This window comes from Camelus bactrianus, chromosome 32 (assembly GCF_048773025.1).
Source record: "Camelus bactrianus isolate YW-2024 breed Bactrian camel chromosome 32, ASM4877302v1, whole genome shotgun sequence".
NCBI classification, from domain to species: Eukaryota; Metazoa; Chordata; class Mammalia; order Artiodactyla; family Camelidae; genus Camelus; species Camelus bactrianus.
This window is the reverse complement of record NC_133570.1, coordinates 24,199,570-24,217,104: the sequence shown is the minus strand read 5'-3', so window position 1 is coordinate 24,217,104 and position 17,535 is coordinate 24,199,570. Positions and strand designations below refer to the sequence as shown.

At 38.4% G+C, this 17,535-nt stretch overlaps 1 protein-coding gene across 1 annotated transcript in view; it reads right to left on the bottom strand.

Annotated features, from left to right (window-relative positions):
- Nucleotides 1-2,584: 2,584 nt before the first annotated feature.
- LOC141575758 (uncharacterized) overlaps nucleotides 2,585-17,535 on the bottom strand; it is an 81,156-nt gene continuing 66,205 nt past the window's right edge. The window contains exons 15-17 of the mRNA XM_074355956.1: nucleotides 10,757-10,946; nucleotides 4,703-4,795; nucleotides 2,585-2,728 (exon numbers count right to left, since the gene is read on the bottom strand). The gene's annotated coding sequence lies outside the window, so the exon portion shown is untranslated. The remainder of the gene's footprint in view (nucleotides 2,729-4,702; nucleotides 4,796-10,756; nucleotides 10,947-17,535) is intronic.

The window sequence follows — 17,535 nt, the reverse complement described above, 5'->3', positions numbered from 1 at the left end:
TGGAGATGCATGCAGAACTCCAAGTGATTCCAATGTTTTGGGTAAGCATCACTGGATTAGAGGAAGAAAATGGATGCACGGTCCAAGATCCATATCAGTCAAGGTTATTGTCAATGACAGATCATAAATGGTTTAGTTGAAATCAAACTTGAAATAAAAAAATGCAGTATCTCTGGTTTCACCCAATTCTAAAATAAACTACTGCCTACTGCCTTTTAAATCAGAGGTGACCCGTGTAAACATCTGACCATGACCAAGTGGTTTTGATATTCCTCTCTTTCACTGACCATACTGACTACATCAAGAGTGGCCGTTTAGTGCCCAGATCCTAATGGTCTCCAGGACAAAGGCCACTAACAGGACCCCAACTATTTACTGACTATGCAAATAGTTAACTGGCTCAGTGGTAAAACAATGATTTTTGACCTTGAATTATACATTCAATAGGCAGTTTTCAAGGATGCCAATGTCCAGAATTCAGTCAGAGAGATTCTGAGTTCATTAGTCTGGAGCTTAGGCATCAGTCCTCCCTCCCCAACCCCCATCCCCAAAGCTCACTGGAAATTTTCAATGTGCAATCAGGACTGATAACCACTGGCCTAAGAAATGAAGGAGCTGCTTATTTGACAAGGACCTGGCAGAGAATTTAGAGAAAGCCTGACAAAGTCAATAAGGAAGAATTTATTTGGCGAGTGACAGGCCCTGACCCTGAACACACTTCAGCCTAGGAGAAAGGCATCAATCAGTCTCATCTGGGGAAATGAATCCTGATGTCAAACAGGCCTGTATTTTCACAAGTATACAATGCTAGCGTGCTCTTAGAAATCAGAGTATGAGAAGAGGTAAAGGGGAGGGGGAGGATCACTGCGAGCTTGAAGGTTAAGTGCCAGGGAAAACTAAGTTCTAAGAGCAAACCACGTGGCCCCGACTTGCACAGTGGGCATCACAGAAGGCAGACGCCGCCCTGCTGGGGGCAACTGCCAGAGCGTCGGTGTGATTTTGAGGGTGGAGACAGAAATCACTCCACCCAGCGCATTCACAGCCTTACTTATGTAAGCGGTAGGCCTCAGAAACACATTTCCTTAAGAGGCTCTGACAGAGAAGTAGAAGCTGCTTCTGACAAGAAGTAATATTTTGATACAGAAGGGCTCCCATAACACTGAGAAACCCCTGACTCAGAAGAAAGAGGTTAGAATTAAGGGAAAAGGCCCTGAATTATGTATAATTACAAAAATTCCTTGACATCATGGAAAGGGGCAGGCATACTGTACACGTGACACCAGGGCCTGGCAGAGCCACCCCAGAGCTGCAGAGCTCTGCTAACAACCTTGTTCATACCTCCTTCAGGTTTCATCACTTAGGTGTGTCCTGGTCTCAGCCTGTGGCTGCTAGTGGCTTACAGTATTCTTTCTGTCCTAAACACGATCAGATTCACACAGGAAAACGTTTCCTCACAGGGTGATAGAGGCATATTTTGTTTCTCACGGGGCAGGAACAGATAAGTAAGAACATGTAGGTGCCACAGTTTAAGAAAAAACAAACACAACCCCCCAAATTGTCAAAAAGTCAGAAGTATTTGGATTGAAAATTAATAACTGCTTCACTGCAGAAAAGTTGCAAGGCAATGGAGAATGGGACGAACAGGAAACCATACCTCAAATAAAACAGCTCTGCGACCCAATGAGACAGGGGATTTAGGAGTGGGAACAGCTGGGGAAGCCACAGCCCAAGAAAAGCTTCGCGAAGTGCAAGGAGGAAGGACTGACAGCTTAGTCTGGGCTCGGCTGATGCAAGACACTGATGCAGTTAGGGTTTTGTCCTCTGTATTGGGCAGGATGTGCAAGTGAGGAGAGGAGAGTTGTAGGCAGAGACAAGAGGCCAGGAAGGAAGTGAAAAAACCAGGTCCCCTGGAGTTCCTTCCTCACTTTCCTAAGCAGCCATGCTGCCTAAGTTGTCCTGCCCATCAGAACTCCACCAGTCACAGCCTTAGCCATGCTGGTGCTGTGGGGCCTGAGAAGGACATTCTGAAGACTGCCCACTCGGAGGCTGGTAGTTAGAAGAGGAGCCGAGAGACAAAGTCAAGGCACAGCCCCTGGCATCCAAGCCTCTGAAAAAGTGAGAGGGCACCTGCTGGGCCAGCTGAAGATGGTAAGTGTTTTTCTCTTTGAAGAGGAGTATCAGACAGGAACGCAATTATCTCTAACATACATAATGAAGAACCACCCACAGACCCCAAAGCCCCTGTGAAAGAGGCAACACTATCTATCAGTCACTTAGTGAAGTAGCTACCTGGTAGCCTCAGAAAATAAGTTTAAAAAAACCCAAAAAACAAAAAAAACCCACAAAAAAACTGCTCATGGAGTTTTTAGAGCTGATGCAGTATTAGTACCTTCACAGAACAATGATAATCTGAATACTTACATGTCCGTTGCTGAGATCTATTTACAAACATTAAAAGTGTACTATTAAGAAAAACATGTAACAACATGATTCACTAATATGTTCTAACTATAAAATTCAGCATTTCCATTAAATTACCTGTCCAAAGGAACCTTTGCCTATCAAGGAGTCAATTTTGCAATGATCCATCGACTTCTCTCTGTTTTTTTACAATATAATCATGGTTATCATCATCATAACCATCATTATAAACCCTCTGCTCCTTCTTACGACTGGAATCGTCTCCCTGGCCTTGTTGGTGTCTTCGCTTCTTTTTTGCTTATTAAACCTGAAATGAGAATACGCAGTGTTAAGTGTGTCATTAAAATCACTGGGGGGGGGGTGTGGGGCGTGCGCACACCATTTATCAAGAGTATATATGAGACAAACCTGCTATCAGTAGAAAATAGATGAATTTTTATTCTTTAACACACACACACACACACACAAATGAAATGAAGAATTTTCCTTAGTTGCTATTTGAATTACAGAATAACACTAATATATAACCAGAGAAATTTTCTGCAGTAAAATTCCCTTTAGAATTATACAGTTTATACATTTTATAAATAGATGTTAAGTGACTGGAGCAACGCCTCCCATTCAAGAAGAGTAACAGGACCTGATCTACATTTATTTTTTTAAACCAAGATATAATTTATATACAGTGAAATGGCATAGATCTCAAGAGTGTATCATATGAGGGATTTTGGAAAATTGCACATGTTGATGCAATCAACAAATGCCAAACAAAATAACATTTTCATCCTCCTTATATTCAAGTTCCTTCATGCCCCCTTCTAGTCCATCCCAATTTTATATTTGATCCTAAGGCAAAAGTGTTTTAAAATGAAAGTTTAAATGTATATGAACTGATGTTTTACTAATATAAAAGGGGCCTCTGAGACATGCCCAGTTTTTAAGCCTATAACAACACATTAATGAGAAACAGATATGCTCCCTACCTATCCCACACACACTAAAGGCCATGAATCTTGTGGTTGATCACAAAATGAGTTATTTTCCTTATATCTGTTTTGCTTATAGTTTCTAAGACTAGTAAAAAATAATAGGTGGACTAGGCAATAGTCCAAGTGATTGGTAACTAACTGAGGAAGTTATAAATTACACTGCAAGGGGCAACATCACAAAAATTCTAGTTTACAAGGTAGCAAAACAGTTAAAAACAAGCTTCAACAGAGTTACTGTTAACAGTTTAACAATTTATCAGATATTAACAAACTGACATTAATAAAGTGTTAACTATTTTATCAGATATTTTCAGATAACCAAAAGCTGGTTTGCACATCTTTTATAACACATTAATTATGTACAAAATCCAATTTAGAAGTGTTCCTCATTGAATTCATTCCAATTTTATCTTGCCACAATGCCACAGTAACATAAATACTGGCATTAAATGGCATCAAACTATTATAAAATTTATACACACATAAGATCGTCTTTTTAGATAAGTGGCTCTAACACTGGTAGAAGATAAGCCTTCAGTGTGAAAAGATGTAAGCCCCCCCCAGAAAAGGAAAGAAAGCACAGGCACTCTTCTCCAGAAAAGCTCATTTAATAATTAATTACAGAGCTAAAGTTGCGGTTAGAAGCAAGTAACAATCATGCCAGAGGTCTAAGACAACACCAGAAAAATAATTTTTGGAGGCAGAGAGTCAAGTTGGAAGATGAGTAATTCAAAGTGCATTTTTTTTTTAATCATACTTACTTCCACCAAAAAGGCTTTTGGATATCTTACAATGAAAAGATACAGATAAAAACACATATCAATTTAAAAAGAAAATTATATAGATAAACTAGGCCAGATGCCTGTTACCTGGGTACTAAATACATCTCAGAGCTTCCTGACATCCACAGCAATAGGAGAAACAGGTAAATGAAAATTCAAGCAAAATTCTAACATATTCAGGCTTTTCCAGTGTCATTATTCCCTCTCTTCCTTTGTTTTGAAGAGGGGTTATTATAGAAGTGATAACTCAGCCTATATTAAACATTTTGAAAAAGAAGGAAAGTTATCCACAATTATCTTAATTTTCTGTAGTCCATGTTAATATGTCTTCTTTCTGTTACATAATTATACTATCTATAAGTCATTAACTTACCAGTCTTCATAATAGTCGTCAATATGACAAATCATTGGGAGTAAAACATTTTAGTATGTTTAAATACATCACAAAATAACTTCTTTCCCCTACTCTATTGCAGGGTAGATGGTGTTATAACAAATCAATAGTCTTACCTCACTAATATGCTTATATGTTTTGATCAAGTCAACAGAAAGTTTTCTCAGGGGAGCAGTAGCTGGATCACGGAAGGTTTGGGGCATCCGCCTCTGTAACATGACAATATCAGGCATCACCTTAAATAGACAGAAAAGACTAGCACTTTAACTATACTGTACTGGCATGAATTCCCTCTTTTGTAACCTGTGTATATGAATTATTAAAAAAAGACATCTACATTAGAAGTTTCAGTTATCTCTTTTAACTGGAATCCAATGAAGACAACCACCAGAAAAATAAATGAAATGAGAAGATAATGTGCCCAGCTGCCCAAGGCTTCAGTTCTGTTCCCCAAATTAAACAACAGCATTATAGACATACCCCTGGTTCAGGAGACATGCATGATATGCTGCCCAAGAGGGCTTCTCCACCATACAATTAGCCGAGGAAGAACTTCTGAATTATTCCTAAGCCTGACCTGGTTCACAGCAGGCAAAGACTAACTCATCTTCCAGCCTCCTAAGACAAGATTTTAGGACCCAGCTTGCACCATGAAGCAAGCTGGTCACAGGGCAGAGATGGAGTTTGGTGCTGCAGAAGTGCAGCTCCCAACACCCCCAGAGCCTGCCCTCCAACAAGCATCTGCCTATAATATAAGCAAGGCTGAAATCTGCACTCACTCTTTAGCATAACTGAGTAAAGCATGCCCTCCACCTGACGCATCTGGGCTTGCCCTCCACGTTCCCTTCGCCCCCGCCCTGCTGAGTTATCACCACCTGACATGCTAGTATACATTTGCTCATTTACTGGTTTTGGTTTGTTCTCCTTCCAGTACAAATAAAACTCTGTGTGGCACATGGATTTTGTTCAATGTTGTATTACCTTTGCCTACAACGGTGCCTGGCACACAGTAGGTTCTTCAATAAATATCTGTTGAATAAACAAATGAATCCACAATACCAGTATCTCTACTTCTGATTATTACTAAGAGCTAACCACAAATAAGTTCCAGAGGACACCTTAAAGCTAATGAAACTTTCTTTTAAAAAACCCATTTCAGCCGTACTCCCAGTGCAATGCTAAACCATGTCTTTCGCCAACCAGTAAGCAGTCAGAGTACAACTGTGAGCTTCCTGCTAGACGGGGGCTGGAGCAGGAACACGAATGTCCTCCATACACAAGCACACCCAGGGACGCTGCAACTAGCACGCCAATGATGCTGGATTGTTGTTCCCACCCGACTCTGCCACGTGGCAAGCCTCAGTAAAGGGGTTCCCAGTGGGGCTTCTTGCAGCCAAGAGATCCTGATCCTCAAAACCAATTAATTACATCAAGGTACCTACAGTCCCTACCACTAGCCACCCTTGGATTTCTGTCTAGCTCTCTTACAGACATTTATACCAGCAAAATCTACTGAGCCAGGAGCCCCTGATGCAGCCCCTTTCAAAGGACACTCTGGTCAATTCAAGGGGCAGAGAGAAAGCAAACACATCACACTAAGGCCTCACAGAAATGTCTGGAGTCTTGGGAAAATTAACCAAGTTAACTCACACTAACAAAAAAGAAGAGAGGAGGGTAGAGATAACAATGGACGCAACAGAAAAGAATCACCATCCCAGCAGCATGAGAAGATGGAGTGACCACAGCAGTGATCAAACCAATTTTAACATTAGTCTCCTTTGCATCTATACTCAAATTCTAAACATTGTTACCCAGATAGTAAATTCACTGAATTATTGTATTCAGTTAATAATTATCTTTCCCCAAGATCTCTCCTTCTCAAAGTTCCAAATAGGTTTTAAGGGGACAAACAGTGATTATAACTATTTGTCTGAAAATATAGTAAGACTTACTAAGATAATCTGAATTAATTTTTTAAATAAATATTGTTTTATTTTTTTTAAATATAAACAGGTACAACTAGGTTCACAGAATATTTGGCTCTCATACCAGTCCTTGGAGACTGAAGGAACAGACAATATCAGTATAAGCAAGTCAATTATTTTCATGCAAATGAAGCTGTAAGCATTTAAGGTAATGAAACAGGGTTCTCATAATCTATTTCCTTTCCTATTTTTTAAGCACTGGCATTGTTTTCAAGCAGGTAATGTTCTCGGCAAGACCCTTCTTGGATTACTGGAGTGCAGCCTCACTGTGAGGTTTCACAAAATCTCAACCAGTGAAATACTTCATTACCACTGTAGTAAGCGTTGACAGAAGGTATAACTATCATTAGAAACAAATGAATTACTTAAGTAGTTAATAAAATAATAACTGTAGCAGCAAGTGTTTGCTATACACTGTATTTTGGGCATGCATACGTTTACATCTTTCATGTAATCTTCTCAACAATCTCATGAAAATAAGTAATGTTCCTGTCACCATTTTACAAATGAGAAACCTGTGTTCCTGAGGTAATGTTACTTGACCAAGGTCCTAGAGCCAGTAAAATAATACAGATGAGAAGAGAACTAAGGCAGTCTCACACCCAACCCCACGCTCTGAATCACAGCACTGGGCCAGGGGCTCCCTATTAATTTTAGGAGTCTATTCTAGCTTCTTGGCAGAATCATTTTTAGGCTATTTGTTGGGCAAAATAATTGAGCCATGCATAATATGTACCAATAAAATAAACATATGCATTTATTAAAATCAGTTATGTTCAAAACTATAAATATGTTTAAGTTTTCAACTTGCCCACTTACAACTCCACTGGTATTTCAAACACTGGAAAAAAGAACCAATGGCTACATCTTTCCAGGAGTAACTATGCTCAATTAAAACACCAAAATCACACAATCAAAAAGATTTTTTAATGTACTGCACAGACCTGAAATTGGCTATGAATGCAATTCTGACTACCACATTTTTATGCACACAGTGTGTAAATGTGCACTGTGCACTTGTCATGTCACGACACTGCTAACCTTTTCACAACTGGCCAAACTGCCTACAAGGCCAAGTCAATTAGCTAATTCTAAATATCTTACTTTTCTTACATACTTTTGGCAACAGAAGTTACTATTTCAGGAACGTATGTATATATAAACCAGATGCATTCCATCCACAAAAAATTGGCCTTTGCATCAGACTGTACTTCAGTGCTTCCAACAGTGCCTTGTACCGAGTAGATGCTCAAAACACATGGGAAGAACAAATTAATTCCTACAAACTAAACAACACTTTCTTCACTAACTTTCATTGTGATTTCATGTTAGGTAATCAAATTTTGTTTTTCACTACTGTAATGCCATAATCACAAATCCAGAATTAGAAAATAATTTTTCCAAATACACTGTTACAAATTTATACTCAAACTCAAACCAGCCCTAAGCATCTGATGCTTTGTCCACTTCCAACTTCCACAGTCACAAAGTCAGGAGATGTAATGTAACAAGCTCCCTTCTTCCCTTCCCCAGCTGGGTGAAAAAACCCAGTGGTTCAGAGGACCCAGGAGCTCACCAAGCTGCTGCAGGTCACGAGCTCCCCTCCACACTGCTGCTCAACGTCCTCCCTGCAAAAGGGATGGCTGCTGAGATAATTCTCCTGCCGCCTCAGCTATCTGGCTCTGAGAGCCCAAAACAGCCACACCCCCAAGGCTCTAAATCTCCTGACCTTTCTATGTGAAGACACAGATCACAAAGACCAAAAAAAAAAAAAAAAAGGCAGTAGTTCTCACCTCCTGCTTAGATCAGTTACAAGAGCTAAAACAATCTTTTTTTCTTGAAAGATTCCATAGTGTAAGTGCCAGGACTTCATTAAAAAAATTGTTTCCTAGTTTAATAATACCTATTCCATCCATTTTATTTACATTTACTTCATATTTTTATATATAGTAAAGAGTAAGAAACACTATATCCTGCCATTCTTGCTATCTTGAGGCCTATTAATAAAGCTGAACAGCATACATAACACACATGCAGAACACAGTTTAAGAACCATGAAAGGTGCCGTAAAAACTGTAATAGCCCAGACTCAGCATTTCAAACAGTAACCATACTTTTCTACACTTTTACTACATCTATCTTTTGAACAAAACTGTGTTTAAATTTATGTGAAACACACTCATATTAGAAAGATTAATTACCAGAAATGAAATGTTCAAGTAAGCTCATTTCAATTTACTTGTACAATAAACCTTATTGAAAAGACACTGATAGGATGATTAACAAGAAACAGTGGAAATCAAATAATGAAATTACCAAAGTTTAGAGCTAGAAAGCACTTGGGTGGGGGGGATGTCGAGTCTAGTCCAACCTTACATTCAAGGAACAGAGAGAAGGGTCCATGTGGCCTGACTCAAGTCACACAACTAGATCATGAATCAAGATCTGGAACCCACGTCTGGTAGACCAGGCCACATCAGCACACAGTTTTAGTGTTTTACACTTCAGTAAGAAGAAAGCTTTTAATCTGACTGCCTTTGGTTCAGAAACTTCTGGAGTTTGGCAAAAATATCTGGCTGAATATTATTACTTAAAGACTTTTTTTAACACAATATGAATCTAAAAATATTTTACAGCTTAAAATGGATACTAAATTAACTTATCTCTTATTTGAAAATAATCCACAAATAAGATGTCAGTTGTATCTAAAAATAGGTACTTTGCTAGCTAACTAGATGATCTACTACAATAATACAACCATAAAAATAAGTTTAAAGGACTGGGTTTTTCCTAGTCCTTTGCACATGCCGGGGGTTAGAGCGGAAAGAGCACTGCATCTAAAAAGAAAGAAGCCTGGGCTGGACCCCAGAGTCTACTGCCTACATACTTGGAGAGATCACAAATGGGAGCTCAGTCCCTTCAGCTGCAAAACAGATTAAAAACAGGCAGCCTGCCTGATAGGTTGCTTCTGAACAAGCAGGAAAATGAATCCAAACATACTTGCTTCTTACAAGTACAATGCAGACAGATCATTATGCTATTACTACTGTGTGGAAGTCCAGAGAATTTTCTTCTGGTACACACACACTTTCCAATTTTGACCAACTACTCTAATTCTCAAACATACAATTCCTCAATTTACTGCATAAAAGAATTCTTAATTCCTGCCATAATTTATCTTACTATTTTATTGTGAATGTTACTTACACACTGTAATACATTTTATAACTGTAGAATCAGGTCCACTATTAACAATATTTTATTTTAATACATACAAGGGTGTCCTCAAATAATGGCGTTACTTAACTGTAGCCAACAGCTTATTAAAACCACATAGTAAGTTAGGAAAAACTAATTTCCCTCAAATAATCCAGTAAAAGAAACACTCTGAAATTTTCCAAGTTTTTGATCATATTAAAAGACCTAAATAAACAGTGGAAAACCAAATTCCTAAGTACATGGAAAAACAGCCACTTTCAGTGCTCATCACACACTCAACCTCAGGGGGAAAGAAACTTTACCACAACTATAGCTAGTAAAAAAAAAAATTCTTCCCAAACCAAAAATCAACATAGTAGATGCAGTTAATTCAGGAAGATAGTAAAAATACATTCACACATGCATATATGTATGTATGTCAAGAGGGTTCAGCATTTATTCACTGTATACTATTCTTATGAAAAATTACTGAATCTCGAGTCTGAATATTAGAATGAGCAGCGTAACTAATTTACATTAATTTTAAGGAGGTCCACGTTTATTTGTAGGTATGTGTATAAAGTAGTTTATAACAACATAAAATCAGCTCCGTAAGTTTGCTATAATGGAATCTGACTTGTTTCCCTGTAACTTATATTTTTCTACTTAACGTTCTTTCCCTAAAAATCAGTTTTCAGTTTCTTTAACTAATATTCTCTAGAAATAACTTCCCCCCCTTATTGCAAAATGAGAGAATGTGCTTATGTTTACATGTGTTTTTTAATTAAAGTGAAAAACACAGGGGAAAGAGAGAAAAACCAACAAAAATTTTAATGCAAACTTCTTAACATTGTATTTTGTTCATCTGAAGTCCCATGTGACATGTAAAACTGAAAACCATTAAGGTATTTGCCTGTTTTCTATTACACCATTTTAGGGAATAAATGACCATCCCAACAAATCATTTCTGATACATCGTAAACTTACCTGGTTAGAGGTTGCTGAATCTGGTCAGAGTAAGATAAGGCAGAAACCTGTTGGTCACTTATGTCTGGCTGGCGACGGTCACTGTACTGATGTGAATGGGGCATCTGTGCAGCCATCTGAAGGCCAGCAGCATGGAATGAAAATGACAGTGCAAGCCGAACAGATGAAGGTTTGCATGCTGAAGTCTCTCCTACAAGAAGACAGTAAGTGAGGCTTAAAGGGTGCATTCATATCCTAATGTTTGTACCTTCTGACCTATTTGATAGTTCCTAAAATTAAGAACTTTAGGATGTTCAATTATATTAAAAACATTTAATGCTACCAACAAGGATATGATACTCAACACAACTGTTGTACATTAAATGGTATAGAATCCAGTAGTGCTTAAAATGAGTATCTATAAATCTGTTTTAAGAGAAAATCTTAAAACACATCTTTTTGTAAAGCATGGAAACAACCTTTAATACTCATTTTCACATATGAGGTTTTCATCAGTTCAGAACTGTAAATTGCAAAAGTAATCTCTGAATGCCTGCACCAGGCCTGTCCAGTGGGGCAGCTCTTTAGAAATCAGTTCAGAGGAGCACTGCTGAGGCTCTGCTTTGCACCTGCCAGGTGTACGGCAATCAGTCCCCCCGGCATCCTCCAAAGCAGGTGAGAAAATCGTCCTAACGGTGCTCGCCACTGATACAGGTCATTAAAGGCTGAGCACACAATACATGGAAACAAATTCACAGGCTGCTGTATTCCTCTGGACGCTTCTTACACAGTCCCAAGAGAACCTAGACCAGGCAAGCCTGCCACAAAATGAACAATCAATAACTATTTCTCAAGTAGGCTGAGACCATGGTCCTGATTTTTCATGGTAGACATGGAAAATTAACATTTTGGTCCATAAAAGTACTTGCTAGCTAACTAACAAAAGTTACTTTTTCCTTAAGAAAAGAGAAAGACTTTTCTTCTTACAGTCAACAAAACTTTCAATCACAAACTAAAGCCAGAAGGCAAAGCATAAAACCCTGGTCAACCAACACTGGCCCAGAATACCTTTTTTTTTTTTTTTAAGTAAACCAGCGAACTCTCATCACACTGTTCAGCACCATGGTACTTTTTCTCAAGCCGACTTGTTTCAAAACACACACCAGCACTGGTCAAAAAGTGAAGAGCACAGACTCTTAGCCAGGCTGCTACAGTCTGAAATTTCAGCTCCACACTCCACCAGCTGGGTGGCCTTGCACACCTAATGTCCTGATAATGATAATAATATGTACCTCAAACAGCTGTGGCGAAGGTTGAGTACTTTACTACGTGTAAAGTACTGAGAACAGCTCTGGCACTGATAGCTAGCTTAACATCTGCTGCAGTCACCGCACTGACAGTTCAGTCACGATGAAGAGACGAGCATCCTTCCTGCGGAGCATACAACCTCTACCTGAATGTCGCACGGATTCTGCAAACTGAAGACAACAAAGCTCAACTCCCCCCAAAATAGAAGTTCCACTTCTATATTCTCCCACAGCGAATGCCACTGTCTCCCACCGAGTCAATCAGAATCAAGGCTCTGGGAGTCACAGTAGAGCTCTTTTCGTCCACAGACCACCTCACGCAAGTAACAGCCCCGCCTTGCTGATCCCACCTCCTGCAGAACTCTCGGATACCACCTCTCCTTCCCGCCTCCGTCACCACATGCCGCACTCAGACAACTGGAGCAAATCCCTAACAGCTCACTCTGTCTTTACCTTGCCCATCTGCAATTCTGTATTTCTTCAGTGAGATGGCTACAGTGGCCTTTCTAAAGTGCAAATCTCAAGTCTTCACCCCCCCGCTTACACGTGCACATCACCTGCGTTAGCTCTGCTTTTAGACCTCGGCCTCCGTCCCCTCCTTCACAGCACGAGGCCCTTAACTGACCCAGAGTGTATGACTGATAAACATCTGCTAAACACGTAAAAGGACCACATCTTCATGGCAAATGGGGTAACTTGTCTAAACAATTCATTAATCAGAATTTAAAATACACTCAGTTAACTCAATTATGTAGAGCAACTCTGTTCAGTTTAAAACGGGGGGGTGGATTATATCTGAAGGAAATAGTAGATGCTGTGCACAAAGACAGGAAACAATACAACCTGGTACTGTCTGCAATAGCAAACAACTGGAAATCTAATGTCAAATAATTGGTGCGGGGGTGGGGGGTGTATGCTTAAATCTGCATGTTAAAAAACAAAAGAAAACTGGGAAGGAATATAAATAAATAAAAATATATGTGAAAAGAACTGAGATCCTTGATATACAAACAACTCAGGAATAAACAGTAAAAAGACTAAGGCCCTGCATCATAAGGACAGCCACTCTGGGCCCTAGTTTCCCTGCCTCCAGCAGAGGAGTTATTACACTAACCCCAGTCCCTTAGGTCTGTCACAAAGCTTAAATGAGATAGCACAAGAAGACACGCAGAATAGAACCCGGCATGTAACAACCACTTCTTAAAAAAAATTAATTTTGATTTCTATTATCAGTGCTATTATTAAATTCTATGTTTAAGCTTGTTTGTTATACATATAAAAATACAGAAATTAGAATACAACTTAAACAATTATCATCAACTGAACTTGTCAGGCAGGAATAATAAAAATTGCCGTCTTCCCAGAACCACCCCACCACTGATTCACGACCCCTCAGTCAATGCTGAATTCTCTCTCCCCCAAAAGTCATTAGCATCCTGACCTCCATAATCAGATTAGTTTTAACTTTATGTAAGTGAATTTGTTTAAACAAACTACAGTTTGCTCATTATCATTATTTTATAGTACCCCACTGTATGAACAGGTGACGATTTATTTATCCATTCTTCTTTCGTCTGACATTGCATTATTTCCAGTTCAGAGCTATTAAGAATACTGCCACTGGGAAGATTTTTGTTATACGTCTTTCTGCATATACAGAGATGCTGTCCTTTTTGTTTGTTTGTTTTTTATCTAATTTTTCCCTAGCAGTTTATGAAAATTCCCTGTGCTCCACTCCATTCCTTCACCAACACCTGGAATCATCAGTATCTCTAATTTCAACCACAACAGTGTATTGGTACTCCATTGTGATTTTAATGTGTTTTCCTGATGACTGTGAGCACCTTTTCATTTATTTACTGGCCACTTGTGTGAAATGCCCAGATTGTTTTTCCACATTTCTATGAAGAGTCTTTTTCGTACAAATTTCTACATTTTTTAAAAAGTCTATTTTTAACATATTTTGGATGTAAGCCCTTATTGATTACAGATGCTTTGCACTGTCACTCTCTTAATGTTATTTTTTTATGAATGTGATCTCTTAATTTCACCAATTTTTGATTTAAAGTTAGTTCTTTTGCTGTTTTAAGAAATCTTTCCTTATATCAAAGTCATGAAGAAATTCTATGTTATCTTCCAGAAGTTCAGTTTTACCATTTACACCTGGAGACGGGCAATGCCCTTAGATCTGATTTCTGTGTTTGTGATAGCAATCAAGTTTCACTTCCCCCAGAATGGACATCCAATTAACTAGGAACCAATTGTTAAAAGGACAAACTTTCCCCAATGCCCTGTAATGTCATCTTTATCATAAATCATATTCCCACATATGCCTGGATCTGTTTTTGGATTCTTTGATCTGCTGTATGCAGACTTACCTAGATTTCTTATGTCTTTGCCTAAGAACCAGACGTTGTCTAAATTATAACATATTCAGAAGTTTAAGTATCTAGTAGAGAATTTTGTTCTTCTTCAAGAATGTTTTGCCTACCCTTAGCCTTCTGTGTGTCCATCTATGTTTTAGAATTAGCTCATCAAATTCACCAAAATAAACAAACTCATGCTGGGGTTTTGATTGAATCTGCATTATCTCAAACAGTGCTGTCCAGCAGAATGTTCTGCAATGATGGATTTATCTGCACTGTTTAATAAGTGACTACCAGCAAAACTGGGGACTTCAATAGTTTTTTTTCCCCTCTTCCCTTTGCCCTACTCTCCTTGCTGGGAACTCCAATACAGTGGTGATTAGCAGAGGAGATACAGGTGCTATTGTCTTATTCCCAATCTCAGAAAGAAAGCTTTCAGTATCTCTTCAGTATCGTGGTTACTGTAGGTATTTAACTGAGAATGACTATCAGGTTAAAGAAATTCCCTTCTAATCCTAGTTTGCTAAAACTTTTTCCTCAAACAGATGCTGAATTTTATTAAATGCTTTTTCTGCATCCATTGAAATGACATAAGTTTTCTGATTTACTCGGCTAATGTGGTGAACTACACTGATTGGTTTATGAATAGTAAGCCACACACTGTGCATTCCTGGAATTCAATTTGGTCATAATTATCCTTCTGTAGTAGATTCACTGGTGAAATCATCTGGACCTGGAGTTTTCTTCGTGGGTGGAATTTTCAATTAAAGGTAGTATGTCTTTAATATGACCATTCAGATTTTATATTGGAGACGGAGGAAAGAAAGAAAAGAAAAGAGAGAAAAGAAACAAATGTTGGTGAGGATGTGGAGAAACTGGAACCCTCATATATTGCTGAAAGAAATGTTAAATGGAGCAGCCACTATAAAAAACATGTTAGCAGTCCTCCCCAAAGTTAAAGAACTACCTAATGACCCTGCAATTACACTCCTAGTTTTATTAAAGACAGGGACTGAAACAGATTCATACACCAATGTTGACAGCAATGTTATTCACAAGAGCTGAAAGGTACAAACAACCCAAATGTCCATAATAGATGACTGGATAAACAGAATGTGGTATATACATACAATGAAATATTACTCAGCCACAAAAAGAAATGAAGTTCTGACACATGCTATGACATGGATGAACCCTGGAAACACAATGCAGACTGAAATAACTCAGACACACAGAAAGTCAAATTTTGAGTGGTTTCACTTATAAGAGGTCCCTAGGGTTGTCAAATTCAGAGACAGAAAGCAGATTAGAGGTTGCCAGGGGTTGGTAGAGGGAAGAAAGGGGAGTTATTCCTTAATGGATCCCTTCCTAATTTGCAGTGGTGAAAAGAGTTTAGAAATAGTGGGGTTAATGTGCAAATTCCTGTAATTATACACTGAAAAGTGACTGAACTGGCAAATTTTATGTTGTCTATATTCTGCCGTAGTGATAAAATAAATAATAAAAGACACACAAATAAAAAGACTCCCTCTCCATCTCTCCAATTCCACATCCCATCCAACAAAACATTTACTAGTTTCTTGAGATCCTTTTACTGTTTTTCTATGGAAATACAAGCGAACAAACCCCATGATTCTAGCTCCAGAGACCTCCTCATTGCTTGTAAAAAACTAGTAATTCACCAGGTGGGTAGGACCAGCTTTCCTGTTTCACTGTGCACAGAGTACAGTGCTCACCATTTAAGCATAAGCTTTAAAGATCAAAACTAACTTTGTTTCCACAATAATTATCTCACTAATAAATTTTGTGGAAAGAGAACGTAATCATTTACCATACGTGGGTCATCTGTTCTGCCAAATATATGCCTGGTGTTGTGTTTCCTAGTTTTGAAACACATTTCACAAAAATCAAAGTCGTCACAGTACTTGAATTGAGATCCATTGATAGGAAACATCTCACAGCCATCACACCTATTTTTTAAATAGCCATTGGTTGATAAGAAAAAGATGAGGTCATTTGTTAAACTTGATTCCAGAGAAAGCCATTCCTCCCAAACAAGACTAGCAACATAAAAATAAAAACTCACGTGATACCAGGATGGACACTGGGTACCAACTCCATGTCTGACGAGAGCGCAGTTCAGTGAGACTAAGGGAAGTTGACAATAACGTCTTTCCCATTGGCACTGACAGCTAGGACAGAATAGAAATTGTCTGGAACACCTCTTTCACCACTAAAAACTGAAAATTAAAATTAAAACTATACCTAACCACGTGACATTACATTACAGTTTTCTGTGTTGTACAAAAAGAACTTCTCTCTGGGAGAGACATACTAAGATACTTCTGGGTCAACTAACACATGATAGCAATCAGGGATTAGCTTCAAAATAATGGAAGCAGGGGACCATGGATGAACGGTTTGGCCAGGAGCTGACAACTGCTCAAGTCAGGTAATGGGCACATGGAGGCTCATTATACTATAATCTTGACTTTTGTATCTGTTTGAAATTATCCACTTATTGAAGGTTTATTTGTTTGTTTTTAATTACACCAACCAAAAACTCCATTCAGTAACTTAGGGAATAAAATTTGTATTAATAACGTTAAGGTATCTCTTGCCCTTTGGTGAAAGCTACTGAAAACATTAACTTCTAAACCAAGTTGTTATTTTTGAAATTTATCTTTGTTTTGATTTGTAAAGCTTTTAAGAATCTCTTAAGTGAAGCAAAATGTTAAACCAAAATAAAATGTTAAATAAGCCATTTGTTCTTAAGTAACTTAAGAAACTCTAACATCCCTGTCCACTGAGGAAGTACCAGCACTGCGGCCATTTCTAATCTAAGCTATCTGGCAGAAAGATGGCTTTCCACAAAGCTGAAACAAAACAAAGCAAAAATGGCACTGAAAGTGTTCAAGACAAAATAAAACCATGCATATATTTAATTATTTTTCTTGCAACTGTTAAAATGGACATAGTATGCCATGTGATTTGAAATCTCAACAATATCACATTAAATATAAACTGAGGAGAATTTTGTGTTTCCAGGTCTTAACACCCATCATTTCTACATTTCCATTTCTTAAACTCAGTCCTAAATTTTCATACAGCATTAATAAAAAGAGAG